This window comes from Leucopleurus acutus (genome assembly GCF_964270905.1).
Source record: "Leucopleurus acutus genome assembly, chromosome: X".
Taxonomy (NCBI): domain Eukaryota; kingdom Metazoa; phylum Chordata; class Mammalia; order Artiodactyla; family Delphinidae; genus Leucopleurus; species Leucopleurus acutus.
This window is the reverse complement of record NC_139148.1, coordinates 36,177,993-36,185,212: the sequence shown is the minus strand read 5'-3', so window position 1 is coordinate 36,185,212 and position 7,220 is coordinate 36,177,993. Positions and strand designations below refer to the sequence as shown.

At 48.1% G+C, this 7,220-nt stretch overlaps 1 pseudogene across 1 annotated transcript; it reads right to left on the bottom strand.

The window, feature by feature from the left end:
- Nucleotides 1-6,084: 6,084 nt before the first annotated feature.
- Nucleotides 6,085-6,887, bottom strand: LOC309978548 (BTB/POZ domain-containing protein KCTD2-like; annotated as a pseudogene). The gene has a single exon. The product of its transcript is annotated as a BTB/POZ domain-containing protein KCTD2-like (transcript).
- Between the last annotated feature and the right edge of the window lie 333 nt (nt 6,888-7,220).

Sequence of the window (7,220 nt, the reverse complement as noted above, 5' to 3'; positions counted from 1 at the left end):
CCATGGAGATCTTTCCACATCAGGACCCACAGATCTACCTCATTCAACCACAGTAAAGATGTACTGCAAATGACTTAACCAATGCCACTCCTCGGACAATACAAGCCATGTAACAATGAATGTTCTCTCACATTTATCTTTACTCACTTGTTTCAGTATAACTGTAGGATAAATTCCTTGAAGTAGAATTGCTGGCTCAAAGAGTTTGTGCATTTTTATTTTATCTTTGCTGTGTTGGGTCTTCTTTTCTGTGCGAGGGCTTTCTCCAGTTGCAGCAAGCGGGGGCCACTCTTCATCATGGTGCACGGGCCTCCCACTATCGCGGCCTCTCTTGTTGCAGAGCACAGGCTCCAGACACGCAAGCTCAGTAGTTGTGGCTCACGGGCCTAGTTGCTCCGCGGCATGTTGGGATCCTCCCAGACCAGGGCTTAAACCCGTGGACCCTGCACTAGCAGGCAGATCCTCAACCACTGTGCCACCAGGGAAGCCCTGTGCATTTTTAAACTGTACTAAATATTGCCAAATTGCTAGGTCTTGCTAAATTATCTCCTGAAGGAATTGCCAATTTGCACTCAGACCAAGAGAGAATGAGAATTTCTGTTTCCACCAAGTCCTGGTTCTATCTAACTTTTAAATCGTTGACCATTAGATAGGCTAATATTGTCATTTTAATTTGTGTTTATTTAATTAGGAATTACACTGAGCATCTTATCATATGTCTATTAGTCACTTATATTTCTCTTTCTGTAAATTATCCATTCCTGACCTTTGCCCATTTTCTGTTGGGTGACTAGTCTTTGTTCTCATTGATTAGTAAGAGCTCTTTGTATATTCAGGAAATTAGCCTATAGTCTGCCATGTGTATTTCAAAGTTTTGTGTTTTTTTTGGTATGTATTTATCTTTTGTCGTTATGGTATTTTTGTTTACACAGACATTTAAAATTTCACATTGATCAAAACTACCAGTTTTGGGACTTCCCTGGTGGCGCAGTGGTTAAGAATCCACCTGCCAGTGTAGGGCACACGGGTTCGAGCCCTGGTCCGAGAAGATCCCACATGCCACGGAGCAACTAAGCCCGTGAGCCACAACTACTGAGCCCGCACTCTAGAGCCCGCGAGCCACAACTACTGAGCCTGTGCGCCTAGAGCCCGCGCTCTGCAACAAGAGAAGCCACCACAATGAGAAGCCCACGCACCGCAATGAAGAATAGCCCCTGCTCGCTGCAACTAGAGAAAGCCTGCGTGCAGCAACGGAGAACCAACGTAGCCAAAAACAAACAAATAAATAAATAAATTTTTAAAAAAACTACCAGTTTTTTTGTTTTGTGAATTCTGGGTTTAGGAACTTGTTTTAAATGGCTTTTCCCAATGAAAATATTTTTTTAAATCACCCATGTTTCTTTCTAAAACTTTTATATTCCTTCACTCTTAGAGGATCTTCCTCTCTTCAAAGGACAGGATTCGTGTTACTAAAAATCTGTTTCTTGCAGAAAGTGGGTGGATAAATATTGAACTGAACTCTTATTTTGCACTTCAACTGCCCCTGCCCTCCCCCCCCCGACACACACACACATGCATGTTGGGCTCTGAAACCCTCTTCCTAAATTCACTCAATTCTTTCTCCAGGAAAATATCATTACTGGCCTAATTACAGATATTCACTCAGAAGAAATCGATCTGGGTCAGCAGGAGCTGTTTCTGCCTCCTTTCCAAATCTTGTTTCCTGCACACAGATACCATAATTATAGGACTGAGCTGAGCTGATGGAACCACCACAAAACTGGCAAGATAAAAGGAAGATCAAAAAAATTGAGTGGCTACTTTGCATTCCCTTTTTCCTAGGATTGAGAAATTCAGAAATCCACAAACTAAACACCTATGATACCTACATTTAAAGTAAAAGAAGCAAGAGTGAGTGGAACTGTATATTCTCATATGTACATAAAAATGACATAGCTTTCTGGCTTAAACTTGAACAACAGTTTGCTCTTGAATTAGGTAAGATTCTTCATTTCTGTTTTCATTCATTTGTCTCTTAAGCACAGACTTCCAATACATACAATGAATCCTATCTGGATGTTCATTTCATCTCCATATTTTGGGAATCTAAAACCTAGAGTATTCCTAGGAAAATCCTTGTATATATGCATGAGGATATGTGTGCAAAAATAGTCTTGGTAGCATTGTTTATAAGTGCTCCAAACTGGAAACACCCCAAGTGTTCACCAACAGCAGAAAGAATACGTAAGTTGTGTAATATTCATACCATGGAATACTATACAGCAGTGAGAGTGAACAAATAGAGCCACATGCCACAAGAGAGTGTTTAGAGCCCTCACAAAATACATACAGTATAACTGATTTCTCTAAATTCAAGCACAGGCAAAGCTAAACCACATTGTTTTAAAATGCATACATGAGAGTTCAAAATATAAGAAAACGCATGGAAGTGATTACTATAAAAGTCAGGAGAGGGATTATTTCTTGAGGACAGAAGACAATGATCAGGAGGGAGGGATACCTGGGGATTTCAAAGATGGGGGTGATGTCCTATTCCTTGATCTGGGTGTTTTTGACGTGTGTTCCCTTTAGAAACATTTGTTAAATCGCACGTGTAGGTTTTAGGCACTTCTCTGTTTTTTTACTTCAACGTGCAAAAAGTTTATTAAAGTTTTTTTTAAAACCCTAGCCCGGCTTTTGTATTTTTATTTGCTAAATCTGGCCACAGTATACTGTCCAGGACAGTAGTACAAAAGGAGGCCCCTACAACATATGCCTGAAGACTAAGTTATACACCCAACTAGCAAACTGTTCAATAAAACATGTTCTAGGGCTTCCCTGGTGGTGCAGTGGTTGAGAGTCCGCCTGCCGATGCAGGGGACGCAGGTTTGTGCCCCGGTCCAAGCCGTGGCCGCTGAGCCTGCGCGTTCGGAGCCTGTGCTCCGCAACGGGAGAGGCCACAACAGTGAGAGGCCCGCGTACTGCAAAAAAAAAAAAAAAAAAATGTTCTATTCTCCTATCTTGACAAATACACCCTCACAATGACAAAGTTGATAAATATATATATGTAAAGCTATGATATTTTCTTTTCTGTTTCATGTCTTTATTGACCAGAGAGAGAAAAAAAAAGGGTCACAGCATTTCAGACTTTATTCAAACACACAAATGGTAACAAAGGGCACCCACAAGTGACAGGCATGGTCCCTAAGGCCTGGCTCAAAGGCCATGCTGGAGGTGTGGATGACTTCTCAGCCCTACTCCCTCAGCATCTCTGTCCCTTCCTCCTCTGCACCTCACGGACACCCCTGAGATCAGTTAAAATTGTGCAGAAACTAAGTTACTCTAGAGGAGGTTGGGCCCTGCCTCACTGCCAAGAAAGCGCAGGTTCTGAGGAGAAGATGGAAGCGGGCTTCGGGGTCGTTGCTCAGGAGACGCCAGGCTGCTCCCTGGGTCTGGCCTGCATCACCCATGGCCTCGGACCTGGGCAGGGAAGGAAGCAGGGAGACACTCCCCACGTGGCAGCCCTGGGCAGCTGGAGAGCGTGGGTCACTGGTCATGTGATACTCCCCAGCCCATAGCCAGACCTCTGCCTGAAGTTACTCCCCCGGAGGGAGAAGGCTTTCAAGAAAAAAACACCAACTAGGTTCAAAATACTTTTCCAGAAACCTTAAGAAATGAATCACTCTCAGATTCCTGGAGCATTGGAACAACTGAAATTGTCATGGGGTTGCTGGGAGGAGGGAAATGTGGTGAAAGGCAGCCCTCTAGTTCCTCAGATCACTTAGCAAGGGGCTCAGCAGTCTTTTCGCAGGCTCCACCGTGGACCTCTGAGAAGCATGATGAAAGAAACAATGCATCCTGAGGAGCTGGCCCACACCTCCTTCTTGCTGGCTTGGGACCAGAGGCTGACCATCAGGTGAGCCCCAGAGAGCAAATCCGATTGGGCACAAGGCCCCACATGCAGCTGCTTTCCCTCCTTTCAGTCTGACGGTTCTTATTCAGATCGGCCAAAGAGCACCTCGCCCACAGTTCTGTCCTACTTAGGGCAGCTTTTCCTTGACTCACTCAAAATCTTTTTTTTTTTTTCCCTGAAAGATGACAGGATGGACATCTGTCACCTTTCTGAAGGCGTGACTGTTTTTATTGTAGGTAGAAGTTCCTCTAACATTTTACAACTGTAAAAATCCTGGGCTCGGGCCAGACTTCCGAGGTGCTGACGTGCACGTTCACGTTTGTGCGCAGACATGGCGTGTCAGCAGACGCCCTGGATACACACTTCTACCCTACTCTACACAGACATGTGAGGGCAACGTGCGAATCCTGGAGAAGGGTTAGGCCACCTGGGCAGGGGCAGGTCACAGGCTCAGATGACATCTGGCTTAGTCGATAGTCATTTCCAAAACACCATGACCCCAGACACACGCAGTAAGCAGCTGAGCTGTGGAGCAGAGAGAACCTCAGCTTTGAGGGCGCCCAGGAGCCATAGGCTTGAGGGGCTTTTATGGATGGAGCATTCCCCACGGGCACCTCCCCCTCCTCCAGACCATCTGCCACCCTAAGAAAGTCACCCGGGGAAAAGTCAGGACTCTCTGGCCCCTTTGCGTTCCATGACTGCTCATTGAGACTAAAAAGCTTAGAGAGTCCAGTTACGAGCTCCGAGGGCACAGCCCAAAGGAGGGCTTTCCTCCTCTGGGTCCAACAGCGTTTGATCCTCGACGTCTTGGCACTCCTCAGAAAGAAGTGGTGGTGAGGGCTAGGTCAGAGATGGGGGAGTCCTCAGACTGCCCAGCAAACCCACACACACTATGGGGGATGGTGCGGGGCTCACTGACACCGCCCAGGTCAGAAACCAAGAAGAGACACAAATATCGCACTTTGGGTCAAGGCATTTCCAAGAGACGATCACAAAAATGATACCACTTTTGGATACTACAACATAACACATTTGGCAACTTTCAAAGAAAACAGCCGTCCCCACCCCAAGCCATCGAGGGTCTAAAGTCCCTTTACCCTCAGCCCCATTTTAAAAAGTCAGGGAAGGAAGATGGGCCAATGCAGGGCAAGAAAAGGCTGCAGAAGCAGTTAATCAACTACCTAAAGCGCCTATCTGTCTGTCTGTCTCATTCAACGCAGGATGCCGCCTGCCTCAAACCTCTTCTTGGGGAGAAAGCAAGCTATCTGGGGGGTCCAGGCTGCTGGAGACAAACGACGCAAAGCTGAACATGGTAGCAGCTGGGTGCCCCGAATCCAGAGCTGCGATCCCCAGTCTCCAACCACAACCAAGGACACCCTATCCTCCCCCTCCTCCAAGACGCTTTGTTCATAGGAATGTGAGGTACTCTGGCAACTCTATCCAAACCTCAGCTCAACAACCTGAAGCTAGAACCCTCTGCATCTGCTGCATTATTTTGGGGTGCATGGGCGGGGAAAGATGGTGTTACAGGGCTTCCCTGGTGGCGCAGTGGTTGAGAGTCCGCCTGCCGATGCAGGGGACACGGGCTCGTGCCCCGGTCCGGGAAGATCCCACGTGCCGCGGAGCAGCTGGGCCCGTGAGCCATGGCCGCTGAGCCTGTGCGTCCGGAGCCTGTGCTCCGCAACGGGAGAGGCCACAACAGTGAGAGGCCCGCGTACCACAAAAAAAAAAAAAAAAAAAAAAAGATGGTGTTACAAAGCGGCTGCCAACGTCCGACATGGCCCACTCAGGTGGAAACATGGCACAGCGCAAGGAAAAACCTCTTCGTTTTCTCCAGCTTCCTTGAAGCACAGCGTATGTGCAAAGACCTAGGCCTTCCTCTTCCCCTCCCCCTAGCCCTAGATCAGCTCCAGCTGGGAACCCGGCCCAGCTGCTCTTGTAAAGATTTGTTATAACACTGGCTAAGAAAACAGAAGCAGGTTCTGAAAAGGTATTCTGCAGCCGGAAGCGGCCTCTGTCTTCCGGTCCCTGTGGGGGGGGGGACTGGGGTTCCTTTGGTTTTGACCAGAACACTTCTCCACCGGGGGGCCAGGCTCAGCTTTGCTTTGCAGTAGTTCGGTTACTGTACAGGAGCAAGATTTAACTTCACAGAGGTGTTCTGCTGGGTTGCTCTCTCGTCGGTTAGGACTCCGGACTTTACATCCGATATCCTCTCTCCTGAAGAATCTTTGCCTTCTCGCTCGGCTCAACGACAATGCCATTGGTAGAATTATTTAATTCTCTGGAGACAATACAGAGGAATTCTGCCTGATCCTCATTTCCATAGTTATAGGAAGATCCGATGCTGATTAGCTGTTCGAATTTCCAACCGTCAGACATAGTGGACACCATCTGCGTGAGCTCCTCGTCTTGGCACTGCAGGACTCTGTACACGTGCTTCACGGGGCCCTGTGAAGTTCTGTTCTCGTTGTCCCGTATCCTTTCCTTAACAAGTCGCACGAGAGACGCAACGTTGTAAAACTCCGCTTCCTCCAGCCACACCTTCTTCTGCCAACTCCTTCGTAATGATGAGCTTCCCAGGGCGGAGGTAGTTCAGGGTAGGACCAAAGTAGGTAGTGTCCCTGTCAATCAGATAGGCCCCTGTCTCGTCCTTGTCTGAGTCCAGCTCCGGGTCCTCCTGGCAGCAGAGGCGGCAGAGAAAAGACTTGGGCTCCCGGCCTAGGGTCGGCCTGGTGGTCACGAAGTAGGTGCCGCCCACGTTCAGCCGGACCCAGCGGGCGGCTCCACCGCCCCCTGCCCGCGCGGGCGGTCCGGGACCCGGCTCCAGCGACTGCGCGGCGGCGGTGGGCTGGCGGCCGTGCCCGCGGGGCGTCGGGCCAGCGGGGCGAGGGCTGGGGGGCTCGCGACCCGGGCCGCCCCCGTCCCCCAGCCCACTCCCGCCACCCCCTCCCAGCCCCGCCATCGCCGGGTCCAGTTACAGCTCCGCCATCTTGGGCCGGCGCCGCCGCTGCCTGCGCGCCTATGATATTTTTTGTATGACTGAAATTCAGTAAAACATCAAAGACTACTGAAGTCAGTTATGTTTGTGTGTCTGTATTTTGTGAGTTTGGAGGATTAATAAAATAAAGACATACATAATTCATACATTAGCATATATATATATTGCTTAAATTTTATTTTATTGCCTGAGTTTACAAAGTCACCAATTATGCTACTATAATTAAAAATTTCACGTAACTTGTGTTCTGTTGATAGTAATTATCTAAAGAATTTTAAACAGAAGATGTGTGTTCGAAAAAATTCAGTC